Source organism: Acromyrmex echinatior, chromosome 2, assembly GCF_024713525.1.
Source record: "Acromyrmex echinatior isolate Ae372 chromosome 2, ASM2471352v2, whole genome shotgun sequence".
In the NCBI taxonomy this organism is placed as follows: domain Eukaryota; kingdom Metazoa; phylum Arthropoda; class Insecta; order Hymenoptera; family Formicidae; genus Acromyrmex; species Acromyrmex echinatior.
In genome coordinates this window covers 4,630,401-4,645,804 of record NC_141853.1, presented here as the reverse complement: position 1 = coordinate 4,645,804, position 15,404 = coordinate 4,630,401, and the positions used below count along the sequence as shown (strand labels likewise).

At 36.0% G+C, this 15,404-nt stretch overlaps 1 long non-coding RNA gene across 1 annotated transcript in view; it reads left to right on the top strand.

The window, feature by feature from the left end:
* The window catches only part of LOC147910418 (uncharacterized), a 59,469-nt gene that overhangs the window by 24,276 nt on the left and 19,789 nt on the right, over window positions 1-15,404 (top strand). The window lies entirely within an intron of this gene.

Here is a 15,404-nt window from a genome sequence, read left to right as displayed (position 1 = left end):
TGCCACTGATTTCACAGCGACGACGGGATGAGACGGATGGATCTCGCACGACACGTCCGTTTTGACAGACATCAAGTGAAATATCGGCGAGACACTGCCATCTCGCTCTTCCTCTCTGTATCTCTCGCTTGCAACTCGTGGGAATTAGCGATTCCGGATGCACGTGGCGCCGGTCGGCTAATGTAAATAGTGTCGTGTGCTGAGAGTAGTTCACCGCAGAATGGTGTTTGGTCTGTTCTCTTGAATTTCGCCGAAAAGATGCGAATGGGGAAGACTGAACATAAGTAGACATAAGACGACATAGGTACACATAAATCATGTATTCATATGTGTTTTTATTATGGTTAGGTGGATTACAACTAGGAATTGGTAGAAAAAATTGTTTGTCTTAGCCTTCTATCTTATATATTACTTAGAAGTAGAAACGTTTGAGTTCATTTGTTTGTCTGGTACGAACAATTAATATTGTTGAAATTTTAATATAAATATCAATTTAATTATTGATAATAAATATATATATATATATATAAGCAGGTTATAACTTTCTTTAGCTAATAGTATAAACGAAAAAAGGAATAATTTTTATTTATCAAAATTATTGTTTAATCAAACGCCGACAATTTTTGCAAACAATAGGATAATATGTACAGAAAGATTACAGATTTATTGCTGGTTTTAGCTCAAATTGCGCGATAAGGCGCATAAAACGCTCGCAGTTTTTGAACCGTAATCTACTCTGGTGGCATTAAGAGATCTGCATCAAATCGATAGTGGTATTACAGGTATTACACGGCATTAAAGTAAGAATCACCGATCCCAGTTTGACACGATTAATTAATTAACCGACGGCAATTCTATCGACGTTTTTTATCTGTGAAATTTTATGAATATAACATTTGCGGCAATTAAGATTCACGTGAATGTAAAATTTTCTTTTAGACACTGCACATTACAATTTTAGCAAATAACTATCATCATTACTTAACTAAAATTGGCTTGCTTCCTATTTATATTCACTGTAGCTTATCCCGCTCGTAACGCCAAAACAGACAGACATTCGCACCTCTGTTATCTTGTGCACTCGCTACGCTGATTTCAATTAATGTAAGACGGCACTTAAAGATTATTATCCTCGTCACTGAACGAGACAAATGCCCGCAGCTGCGGATTATTCCCATTGAATTCCATTCGTGACTGCTGTCGTGAATTCTGTCGGTAGATTTGCAGAACAAATATTTTCAAAGGCGTATATACTGAAACACAATACATACATTATACTTAGTTATAAATTAAGATTATTTGTTATTTAAACTAATTAAAAATTGTTATACACTATATATATTGCTTCATTAAAATGGATCAAAATTTGCTTCAGGAGTTTTTAAATGATTACATAATGTAATAATTTAAAAACTCAACTCTGATTTATTCATTTATCTATGTCGATCTATAGATCGATATAAATAAATATATAAATTACATATGTTTAATTTGAAGCAATAATAGAAAGAAGTGGAAGTATGTGTTTAAAAAAGTTTATACATGCAAATCGGAATATTGTGAATTAAACAAAGTAACGATCTCTCGAAAACAAAACTAAATCGCGAATTATGACCTCAATGCTCAATCCAAGAAGACTTCTGTCTTCGGTAGAAGAGATCAGCCTTGGATATTCGGGAGGTCATCCCCTTTCTGCGGGCGCCAAAGTCATTCCCGAAATCTCTTCTTGGACAGACGCTTAAGGACGACTCTCGTTAAACGATCGATGCGCGCGAAAGCGCATTCGTGCTTCGGCGTTTGAAACGCTCCCGGATTTTATATAGAATGTAGTTCATGCTCATCATCCCGAAGATCAGCCGGCTGAGCCGTTCGACAAACTGTTCGAACAAAAAGCACTGAAAAAAGACAACTCGGTGCAAATAACCTTTGCTACGTTCTGCCCCATCGTTTCCCCCTTTATCCCCGTCTTTTATCTCTTTTCTTCTCATTTCCTTTTCTCTTTTGCCCCAACAGCGTTATGTCCTTTGCCCAGAATTTGTCCGTCTCTTTTCCGTCCCGACGAAGACTCCCTCCGCGACGAGGACTCTCCTTGTTGCGCTCGCGCGATGCAGGGCTCATTGACGAGGAGAGAACGGAATTTGAAACTGAGGCAAGCCGCTTATGAAGCTTTCGCGTAAATCACCGGTGAAAGTCACCGAGTTACCAAGTCAATGAATTACCCACCTCACCGTACCCGACGGGGTCACGTGCGCCTTGGGGTTAGTGAGAATGATAAGTGTCTTCCGGTTTTAATAGGATACGTATACCTCGTGCTACGTTAAGTACGTGTCATTGATTATATATAATCATTTAAATTATAGCATCGTTAAAAAAGTTTTAGATTAGAACATGTGACATTTTTCAAATTGTACCTATATAAATTTTTCTTTGATTAACTGACAATTATAAATGATATAAAAATACACAGAAAAAAAATGGTTTTGTAGTATTTGTATAGCTAGATACAAATCTGAATTTTATTGGACTATTATAATAATTACTATAATAATTACTTTGAACAGACTTTGTCAAAATGTCAAAACTTTATGCAACATTGCTCATCGTGCTTATATAAGCATCCTATGTAATTATTTTGTAATAGTCCAAGAAAATTTTTAGATCTGTACCTAACTAAATTTTTAAATACTTTAGCAAAATCGTTCTTTCCATGTAATATTATGCGATAATCATATATATAATATAATTAATATAAAATAATCATGTTTTATTACATACTATATGTATGATAAAAGTAATTCTATCGGAAGATTAAACGTGCATTTCGATATCAACCGATTCAAACGTCGACTTTCATTCGATAATCTTCCAATCGTACATCTCGCGAGATTTACTTTCATCATATGACTACCGTACGATCCAGCCGTAATGTAAATTCGATTGACTCCATCGACACGATGAATTCCATTACAAGTATTGTATTCGGAATGTCCACCCACCGTCTTGTTCAGCGAATACTACCCGGAGTGACAACGAATGCCATTGATAGTGATTGATCATGCGAGTTCAGATAGAATCACGGGAGAAAAGTAGACTTTAGATGCTCTATGGGTTTCGAGTGGATTTCGTTACGGATGCATCGGTCTATTCTTTCCTAAGACAGTTTTGCTGGTCATCTCGGTCATCCTAGCGTTTTCAACGTCATGATTCTAGATGTACAGGTGTTTTACGAAAATACAACTTCCATACAGAAAATATTTTCCACAAACAGTTAAAAATACGATATTTTGAAAAATTCAAATCAAGATCAAAATTATCAAGATTAAAATTATTCACATGTTCATTGTGTCCCTCAACACATTTATAAAATTAAAATATATTTTTGTATTGCTGTATTAATGATGCTCTTTTAATGATATTCGATTGATTGAAGTGATACACAAAGTAGTACAAAGAATAAATTCTAATATAAAATAAGTAAGATCGTTGAGAGATATTAAAAGAAAAGCTAATTGTTGATCAGTGATAATTAAAGAGAAAAATAAAGAGTTATTATTTCTATATATACTATTTATATCTTTAAATATATTATTGTAACTAAATATGCAATAAAACTGTAATATTTTTACAAAAGTAAGGTTTAACTGAATTAAAAAAATTATATGAATAAGTTTCTCGCGTCAAGTTGAGATTGTCAGGCACTGACTCCCGATACGCTTGCAGATAATTTGATTGTGCCAGCCATTGGCGAGTTTCTAAGCGGTACCCCGCGGAGGGCCCAATCCTACGGCCCATTCATGTAATTCTGCAGCGTAATACTCGCGGGACATGAGATACTGATCGCGTACGACCAATAAGAAATTGATTCCACACAGTCACCAACCTCAGCGTCATCGCCTTACTACGAATTTCTGCCCGGTGTCAAAATATAGGTACAGGCGATGGTACCGTACCTGCCCAGCGATTTTTCGTAGATCACGATCACATGACTTTTCGAAATAAATAATATCGATTGCATAGTTCTTGCAATCTATTTTTAATGTAAGTTACATAATAAATATTGAAATATGCTAGTATTTCAATTATAATTCAAATTAGTTCGACAAGAAATCAATTAAAATAAATAATCCTATTTTTGATCAAAGCGGATCGTAACGCTTAAATATAATATTTCAGTGTGAATTTATATAAATACATGTCCAATTTTGTAAATCACACGCCGAAATCTTTTTCAGTGTCTTGAAACACAATCGTAAACAAAACAAGAATAGTAGTATCACATATTTATCAATGTCTTTGTAAGATATTTATTATAGCATTATATATATTATGAAATTGCTTGCCAATTTATATATGTAATATTATTAGTCCAGTATATATATATATTTTTTTTTTTTGGTCATATATATAAATGTAAATTAACATTGAAATATTTAAACATTAAGATCCTCTTTGACTAAAAATTGAATTATTTAAATATTTCAATTGAAGCTTGCTGTAACAGTAGATTAATTCACATTTATAAAAATGGAGTAAATGGAGTGTAAAATTAAAGTGATGAGAAAAATATGCGAAAGAACTTTTGCTGAAGTATCTAAAAATTTACCTAAATGCAGATTTGAAAATAATTTTATTGAACCATCAAAAAAAAAAGATTATGCAGGACGCTCAATAGAATGTCAAAACTTTTTGTAACACTTGAATCATGTTTGAAATTTCTACATAATTATATTGATAGTCCAACAAAATTATTTTCAAATCTGTGTTACAGCTAAATTAAAATTCAACTATGTTATGGGACTTGCTGTTGCAACAGTTAGCTAGCCTAGAAAATAGCCGAACATGCATTAATATTAATACTTTTTTCCATTATTTTAACTTTAAAATTTATTTACTTCTTTTTTATAAAATGTGAGTTAGCCCACTGTTGCAGCAAGCCTTTCAATTGATTGTAAACTTGCAAAATAGATATATCCTTTTTCCTTTCCGTTACATCGAAGAAAGCGCGAAGAACATAAAATTTTTATGGGATGAAAAGTCAATGCCGTTGTCGATCTTAATAATAGCGATTCTGTTACAATAAGAGAACCATAAGTCGCGTAACACGAGTAGCATAATGGACGATAGAATCTCGGGCAGCAGAAATGGGTGTCTTTGATAGGGTGGCAGTTCGTGTTCTCACATTTATTATCCTGGAAGTCAGACCGGGACTAACGAGGTTTTGATCATTCGCGTCGGTGCGAGGTCCATTCAGACGGTTCCTCTTTGCACCGATCGGCCATTCGAGACCTACCTGCTACATCGACTCCTTCTGCTCCATTCACCGTCAGTATTGTATGAAAAATCCAGCGTTACGTTGGACGTGTAAAAGATTTCCTTATGCGAAGGAAGGAAATCGGGTTCCTTCGCTTTTTCTTCCTACTCCTTCCTGTGTGTGAATCATTCTTGAAATGACGCATCCGTGGCGTGAGCTACACACGTGACTAAAATGAGCTTATACTGTAATTCATTAAATGTCGCAATGCTTCCGGAAGCGATCAATATATTGAATAAAACTATTCTTTATTCGTGAACTGAATTCTAGTCGACGTAACATGTTCTCTCTCTCTATATTAACAACAAGTATGTATGCGTGCGCTACAACTTTCCCTATCCTAATCACAAAGTGCAACGTTATAAAAAATATCAGAACTATTATTGTTATTAATTCATTATCTGATGTATGAGAACTTTACATTCAATTATATGATAGTTATTCAATTATTGCATTATTTTTTGAAATTGTATATTGATATATACGGTTTAAAAAACAATCTTAATAAAGTTATCACATAAAAAGACAATACATATGATAGTAATAATATAATTGTTTCCTCTCTCTTTTTCTATACTGATTAGACAAGAGACTAGGTGATATAACATGAAAACACTTGAGAAAGCTTTCGTATTATATAAATTGTATAAATAATTTATTTTATCTCTCACACACAAGTCACTAAAAGTTTTACTCATAAAACTTACAACATTCTATCACCTATCTTTTTGTTCATTCATAATTTATTCCTCTTTTCTTTCCTTTGTTTTAACTGTCTATCTTTCTTATTCTATTATCATCTTATTCACAGCCGTATTATCTAAATATATAGAACAGCTGAAATTTACGGTAGGACTTGATGGATCAGTCGGTTATCAACACATCATTCTTTAGAAAATGCTTTTACCGTGGTGTGTACCAGAATCTTTGGAAAAGAACTGTTAATTTTTCACTGTGATTTTTTTTTTAACTGTACTGAAAATAATAAACGTGAAATCTATTAAATTTCTCGAATATCGCGCAATGCATCGATAATAATCTTATCTTTGATTAAACATTAGATACATATATTGTATCAGACACTGATACTCAATCAGATTCATATTACGGGAGATTACCAAGAACGATAGTTTTCACAGTCTTTCCGTGGTAATTTCGAGGTCATCACGAAAGAGTAAGAAGAAAAAGAATAGGATCACCGAGAGGGTCGAACGCGATAGATCGGATCCATTTTGCAGGGTACCATCTAGATTTCCCGAGGGAATCTCTCGCGGTGAAGGGATGAAAAGGAAGGAGATACGGTCGTGACGCGCTCGAAGGGTGAAGAAGACGGGGCTTCGACTATTAGCGATCACAAATAGGCTATTACGGACCCATTAATAGAGCGCGGCCACGAGACGTGCGCCGGCCGACACGAGAATCGCGGGTACCAGACATCCATCAAGCCCCTGACTACGTCTCCTTCCACCCCTCCTTCTCCCCCCCCCTCTCTCGCTTTCTTCTTCGATCTCCCTCGTCTACGTCATGTCTCGCTTCAGCTATGAGCGACAGTATAGGGTTTCCGGGAGCCCCAGGGACCGGTAATCCGAGATTCACTTTGTGCATAAGGACCCGCGTGTGCTGCACGTAGAACACGCAGCCGTTCCATGATGTACGCGTTGCGTCACTGACGCACTACATTCGGATCGAATCCGCAATGGGTTGGTGTCGATACGACTTATGTTAGAATACATCGCTTTCGTTCTGATTTTAATGCTGCACTAGGTCACAAATCTCTCGGTGTTGCTATCTTTCGAGTTTCTCGTAATGAAGGCTCCTATTCTGTAACTTTTAACGAGTGTCGGTGTCATGTCGTTGTACAAGTTTTATATACATAATAAAAAAAGCTTCGGAACGTCAATGTAACATCAATATTATATATTGTTATCAAAAGTTATATAGAGAATAAGGACCTAAATCACATCATCAATTATAGTTTGAACTTTTTGTAAGCTAAGTGAGTTATGTGAATGTTATATAATATTATATATAAGTGTATATGAATATGCAAACAATACGTACATATTTTATAAATATTTTATAACATTCAGGTATGATACAATAAGGCTCTTTTATACATCTTCAAATAATTTTATGATAAATAATTCACATATTTTATACACAATTACGTACGTATTTATAAGATATTTCTAAAATACATACGTATACAAATATTTTATGTATAAATATATAAATATAAGTATGTGTATAAAATATATGGATTATTTATTCATGAAATTATTCGAAGACGTAAAAAATCTTGTATTGGTTGTATCATACCTTCACTTTTTGAATTCTGATATAAAATATTTTCTGTTTTTTTTTTTTAATATTGTACAATAAATCTCAGTTATAATGAGTTATAATGAATAATTTGTTATGCAGACATTTATAACGAGATACTGCATGAAATTATACATTATGAAGATTTTATGATTAAAAAATAGTTCGTAAATCTCAAAGAGATAGTAAAAAAGAGATCTTCGAAACGAGCAACGAATACGATCGTTGCTCGTAAATAAGTATAAGCTTGGCTAATCGAATAGGCAGAACAACTGGAGCCACGTGCCGACCGACGCAACGCCGGTGGCAAATACCACTGCGTTGTTAGCCCAGTTAGTCAACATTGGCGCCTCGGATGTTAAGCCGACCCGTTGTAACAGTGACTAACCCACCCCTACCATCCCCTTTTCCTGTCGATCGTGCACACGGATCACCCGTCCGGTGGAACATCGCCAATTGTTTCCTGTCTAAAGATAACAGAATGCGAATTGAAATAACTTTTTTGTTTACGATAAAATTAAAGTAAAATAACATATAAGAGTACCTAAATATTTTCTCTTATATTTTTATTTTAATATTAATATTAATTAATTAACATTTGTGTAATGAAAATCATTCAACAAAATTGCCTTTGAATCAAATCTTTCAATTTGCATCTATTGATTAATATAACAAAATGTTAAGTGACAATTCTATATTTTTTGAACATATTAATTATAACAAAGATCTTTCATTTACAATACTACAAATACTTGTACGCACGAAAATAACAGTTTTTGTTAAAACATCTAAATATTTAGCTAGATATAGATTTAAATATAATTTTGTTAGATCATCAAAATAATTACATAGAACACTCAAATTGGTTTCTAGAATGGCAAGACTTTTTGCAGCATTCTTCATTATGTTTAAACGTTCTATATAATAATTGTAATAGTTCAACAAAATATTATTTTGAGATCTATATGTGTAGCTACATTTTTAGATACTTTAGTAAAATCGTTTTTTCTATGCACATCTTATCTATTAGATTACCGTGCTATGTATCGCAATTGGAACTGTATGTAATACTTTTTTTTTCGCTAAGGCAATACATGTTTATATCTCTACGGGATGTAAACCTACATCCTCGGTCAAGTCACGTCGACCGTTTGATTTCTCATTGATTTCCAATCTCGATAACGAGCTAGTTTTTCCCAGCCGCAAGCTCCAGCTCGCAACGAATAATGTCATTCATCTCCGGCTTAACATTTCCCGCTCGTTAATCTCATGTGTGCGGTAGATCGGCCGGACTTTTAACGTGCTATCGATCGCGGATCTCGGTAACCAAACGGCTGCCCCGGACGATTAGGGACTTCAGTCGCAACAAACTCTAGTAGTTGTCCACGGCTTAACAATCGGTAACGTTAAGCTAGTTTAAATGCCCGAGTAGCGCTCTTAACTTTTGACTTGCTCCTAAAAGGCTTTTGACAATCGTCGCTGACGTCAAGCGCTTCGGATAATTAAATAGCGTTCCATCGGAGCTCAAAGTTTCATTATTAGATATTGCAAATTGATTTCAACCGCATATTGAGATCTTTTTCCATAATTCTTTTATTTAAAATCAGAACGTTTTAACCCATGATATTTCGCACGAAATAATTCCGTCAATAATTCCACACAAAAATGACAGATAAAATTATGAGACAATATTTTCAGTAATATTGAAGTCATTACTCTTAACAGATTCAGACAATACCGACATATTCAGATTATTATAAAAGCTCCATATTCGCAGAGATAACATTTTAAATATTACGAGTATATATGAAAATAGTTAAAATTGAAAAGAGAAAATAAACAGAAAGATTAAAATTTAATAAAAAAATATATACATATATATATATATTTTTTATATAAATATATATAATATAAATATATATATATATATTTTTTTTTCTTTGTGTAAATATAGTTAAAAATACAGTTAGAAAAGATTTTCCACTTATCATTGTGATTAAGCCTGGCTTATACCAAAGCTCGACACGTGACCCACTCATTATCGACCATTAATGAACTGATCTTCTCAGTCTGATAACTGCACCTCAACGCAAACCATATCCCTGTCGTTCTTTTCATTCCCCTATGTCCAATGCTTCCGTAGATACATCCACGTCTTTACGGTCGCGTAACGGCGGGCTCTTTCCTATCTCTGGTGCCAGGAACACTCAGTGGTGTGCGTAGGGATCGCTCGTAGGGAGCTGAAGAGCGATCGTGGCTGGCGAGTTCCGCTAGCAGAGAGAAGGCAGAGGAGCAGAGGAGCCGGACGAGAGGGTGTAGCGGCGAGGGTAGTTGCTGGTCGCGAGGGGCAGCAATCGCGGGCGGTGCAGGATCGGGGGAATGGCGGGTTCGTGGAGGAACGAGCGGGAAGCGGCGCGGCGGGAGGTGGAGAAGAGTGGAAGCGGGGGTTGTAAGCCGCTTATGCCCGCCGAGCGGAGAGCGACTCCTCGCTAATTATTTATAGGACCCTCTCTCGGTTCTCTCTTCTTGCACGAGAGATCCTTCGTGGAGACGAGCTCGCTTCTACCTCCCTTTTTGCCTCCTTCCCCCTTACCCCATCTTCCCTCTCTTCCCCCTCCCCTCTCTCTCTCTCTCTATCGTCTCTACTACCAACGTCGTTCAATGTCCTCTTTCCGTTCCTCTTTTTACTCTTACATCCGCGGTCTCCTGTCCCCCTATCCGGTCGGTCCGCTATATACTTTTATTCTGTGTGCAGAACTTATAACTGCACGGTACTCTTTTACTCTGACAGTGAGTGTTCCCTAAAATGGGAAAGGTTTTGGAGTCGTAAGAGCGAAGAGTATGGAATCTCAGAGTTAATATAGAGGCGGGACGAAATGAATGGTTCAACTCAAAACGTGATTTTAAAAATGATAAAGATGCAATTTGGGATTTGCAAAATGATATCGATGACGTTAACTTGTCAGCGAAATTACGGTTATTTGATTTGGCATTAGTAGCAAACTTTACGATAATAAAGTAACATTTTTTATATTTTTTATCATATATTGTATTATATTATTTATATTATAATATATACAAATATGATACTATACTGAAAAACAATTTTTAATTTAATAAATCATTTGTTTGTATAATACCAACTAAATATAAAGATATGTTTATTTGATACAAGTATCATTAATTTGATTTATCAATCATTTTGTTACTGGATAAATATTTATTTATTGTTGATAAATATTTAGTTGACTTTATTCAAATAAATATTTAATAAAATTTTTTATATACGTTTTCTCAGTGTGTATATATATATATATATAAAATTATATACATAACGTGATAAAAAAAAACACGTTTTATATGAAAATTTATTGAAATTTAATATGATAAAAAGCGATGTTGATAAGGTTGAAACGTAGCGAATAATATATTATATTTGATATACCACTCAGTATCTATTGAAGTTCTAAGTCCAATTTAATATATATGAATGTTAAATAGTTTTCATTTAGCGTGATTAATAGCTTTATTTTGTTATTACAATATTTTACGTTATATGTGAAAACTTTACGTTACAGCGCAGATATCACAAAGTTACGAATAAGTTCGATACATTTGATTATTCTATTAATCGCGTAGAGAAAAAAAATCGCATAAAAAACCGAACGACTACAGCAATAATAACGTGTTCGACAGTTCTATCGAATAATCACGATATGCGATGCAATTGTCCGCCGTTAATCAAGAGTATGATTTCAACGCCTCGTGATTGCACACATTACGGACGATTAATCGGTCACGTTGCGAAAATTGCTGCTCGCTTTCCGCCGTTCGCATGATAACCGTCAATGAACTTTTTCACTTTTCATCTATCCACTCGCAGGTGCGAGTTACGCAATTGACCTTCCGACCTTTCCCAGCGTAGATCGTAGTGCATTACGCGGATGTACGGCCGAAGGAATTTCTCCGCGTGAGTGCAGCCCCGCGATGGCGGAAGCCAGCAGTCCATTTTTTAGGATTACCTGCTTTTCCTGCAGACAACGGAAGAATCGAGGGGGCGATGAAAACGAACGGGGGAGGCCGGCAGGGTGAAAGAGGAGCGGGGAACGGATAGATGCGTTGATCGTTTGCAGGGCGAGTCGAATGTTTGGACAGAGGGAGCTCAACAATGCGTTCATATCCCCTTGACTTCCTGGCGGAGCGTCTGATCTTCCTGGCCGCCGGTTAAGGTCGAAATTGGGTCGAATGTAGGAGAAACTGGTAAAAAAAAAAATCGATCTTGAGAGAGCGATTTCTCGATCAAGTGCAAGTTTTTCGCTATTGTACAGGTACTCGTATCCTCTGCCGTCGGAACCGTGAACGAACGTAGGCATCCTCGGCAAAGCGAGTTGCGATCCTTCCCGAAGCCCAAAGCCTCGCGAAGACGCTAATCCGCCGGGATGAGACCTGTCGATAATATTGTGCTGATTAAATGAGGCGGCGTACGCGTCTATCTCGAAGAATCGAATGTATTTTTTTGCGCGTGACGGCTGAAGCGAACGCACCGTGCGTTCTTCCTCGGCGAAGTCCCGTCGATTATCGAGCGTTTCAATACGGACGGAGGTCCTTTCAAGCGCGGCGATGTTGAATTTTTAATAACTCCCTTACTTCCCGTTTGTGCGCTACGTGAGTAACTATTTTATATACTTTGATCTATTCCAGATCTTAGAAATTTATCATTAGAGCGAAAAATTATTAATAGATTCCTAGAATTATTTTAGTGCATAGTCACGTTGGTTTCTTTGATACTAAAATTTTCGTCTATCAATTAAAAAATTATGGTCGTCGCAGTTATAAGATGTCGTTATTTCGCGCAGCTTATTCGTTATTTCCGCCCATATCGCAGCGTTTGATATTGTCAGCGTTCGTTTCTAATTAGTTAATGACTTTACGATCAAATTTGCCGCAAAAATTGCTGCTCGTGCCGATCGTGCGGAAATGTGAGAGAGTATGAGGGATAAAGAGGAACTAAAAAAGATCAAAAGGTACGACATCAACGTGAGGCAAGGATGTGTCCTCGCTGGCATCTCGATGCGCACTGACTAGCGACGTTTTCAATTGAATTTGCGGCACGGCGCGATTCCGATTCCTTCCTGATTCGATTTTCTCGAGTTTAAAACGGCCGCTTATAGAGCATTAAGCGATCCTCAAAGTGGGAACGGGAAATCTAGTTACGGCTGCACGAGCTGGCCTCTTTGATCCTGCCGATTTGCTCCCCCCCATCCACCCCCTCGGTCCACGCTCATTCTTTGCTCCTTCCAATCCCTCCCCCTTCCTCCCCCGCGTCACAACGCGGCCCCTTCCTCTCGTTAGGGATATTGCCAATCGAGAAAGAATTCCCTTCTGGACTTTACGGACCTCCGAGATTGCGTGAAAATTTCATTCGCTCTTTATCCTCTTCGTCCTGCTTCCGCAGATCGCACTTTGTCCTCTCTTTCCCTTTTCTCTGTCTCCCTCTTCTTTTTTTTTTTTGGTCCATCTCTTCCGGCATAAATTAATCTTCCGTATGGCGTCTACCGTTAATTTTCCGCACGGAAATATATAAGTCGCAGAATAATCGCGCCGTGGTGCGATTTAATTATTTAACCGCCAACCGAATTATCAAACCAGCGCGCTGCGGGATTTCATTATTTATACCATTTGCCCGTGGAAATTGTTCGCGCGATTGAACGAAATATTAGGAATCTACAGCAAGTAGAGTTCAACGGCAATTTCAGCATAGAGACTTTTCACAAGCGCATATATACATAATTTATGACTCACTCCCGCACATCAAGCCGCTGCGTTCGAACACAGGGAGGAAGGACGCAGATGAAAAATGTCATGTACGTAAACACAGTCGAATACAGACCGATTTGTCCTGCGAAACTCATTTTCACCTGTGACCCACCAGCGAGAGGAAAAACATAAAATATAGGTTAAACGAATACTGAAGATATATCGTCGGTAAATCGCGTTTTACAATCAATCCTCTTACGATATGTTTTAAATATATGGAAACGTTAACGTTACTTTATGGAGATATAAATAATAAATAAATAAGAAATTCTTCAAATTTTCTCGTTTTTCTTAGATGTTATAAATTATAGTACAAAAGTAATTTGTTTCGAAGATTCATTCTTAGCTTTCTTTTTGTATTTTTAGTAGAGATATCGCTATCTTAAAAATGACACAACTAAAAAACTGGTTTTCGAATTATTAATCATGAATAATTTATTATAAACATTACCCTATCAGTCAATAAAAATGAAGAAAAGATTCTTAATGAATAAAGAAATTTCTTCATTAAGAAATCATTAAAATCACAACTCAGAAAAAGGATGATTTTTTTTAAGGATTATGAAATAAAAATAACATTTTGGTCATGTTAAGAATATATTATAGCCGATTTTTTTATTGGTCAATTTTCAAAATGGCTCGAAGGACAGTCAAAACGTTTATGGAACAAATGATAGTTGTGTTATAGAAATATTATAAGAAAAGAAACTACGCATTGATTATCGCGCTAAAAACTCTCATTAGCCCTTGATTATCTTTATTATTGATAATTTCGAAAATTGATTTACCATTAAATTTTCTGTCAAGTAGAAAAATATTTTTTTTTCCTTTTCTAGGAAACTTAATTTTTGTTGAATTTTATTATTTTTAAAGTAAGGGAGCGACATCGTCTACCAAATTGCAAGAAAAAATCTGTATTTGTTAAAATATAAAATGATAGTTCATGTATTTTGTTACGATCTAAATTCTTTAGCTTTTCTGCGATTGTTGCGTTGAGAAAACGACTTCCTTTGCAAGATTATCGAAGGGTTGCTTTTCGATAATCCGATGGATCCGATTGATTCGTAGACCCATCGATGGCGAACATGCCGCCTTTTGATCTTCTTATCCAAACACAGATCATTAGCTCTCCATACTGAGACAAAGTTTTGGATAGGTGGGAAGGAAAGGAGTATAATGCAAGTATTAAGCTGGCATAGAGGCCGCTACAGGAAAAGGGATAAGAGAACCATTTGCGAGGATATAGGTAGGTAAGTCGGGGCTTAGCCTGGTGACACAGTAAGCGGAACCGTGGTATGAAGCTTACCGGGGACTCTCCCGTAGTTGTTATAATGGGATCCGGCTAAATGCAAGCCGATTTTAACTCTTCGCTGCTACACTCGGCCAAGTTCAAGGCCATTGTCTTCGCTGCAAGAATGGAACGTCGTCGGTCAGCAGCCTTTGCGAAGCGCAGCATAATTCATAGCGAGAATCGACGACACCCCCGTTGCGAAGTGTTACATCTTTTCTTTTCTTCTAGAGTCTCTTTGTTTCTGATCACCGCATCCTTCTTTACGAATACGATCTCGACCTGAGAATTGAGATTCAGCGAAAAATCTTTTAACATGTCTTCAACACGCAGTTTTGTCGACTTGTTTTATATTTTCTTTCCTTTATGCTTTAGTATATTTTTGAAACTATTAAACAAGCATTATTAGAACAGCTAATTTATGTCCATTTTCACGTAAATTAATTTTAATCTCGATTCAACTTACTTTTCATTAATTTCTAGGTCTAAAAATTAGAAAAGGAGGAAGAGTAAATTGAATCGAGATAAAAATTAATCTAAATTAGTGGAAACCAGCATTAATCCTCCGAAGCTGATGTCAAAATCTATAACATAGTTACTGACGCTGGTTCTGTGAGATTTGTTTAATTTATATTGATTAAAAAGCATTAATTAATTTGAAGGAAC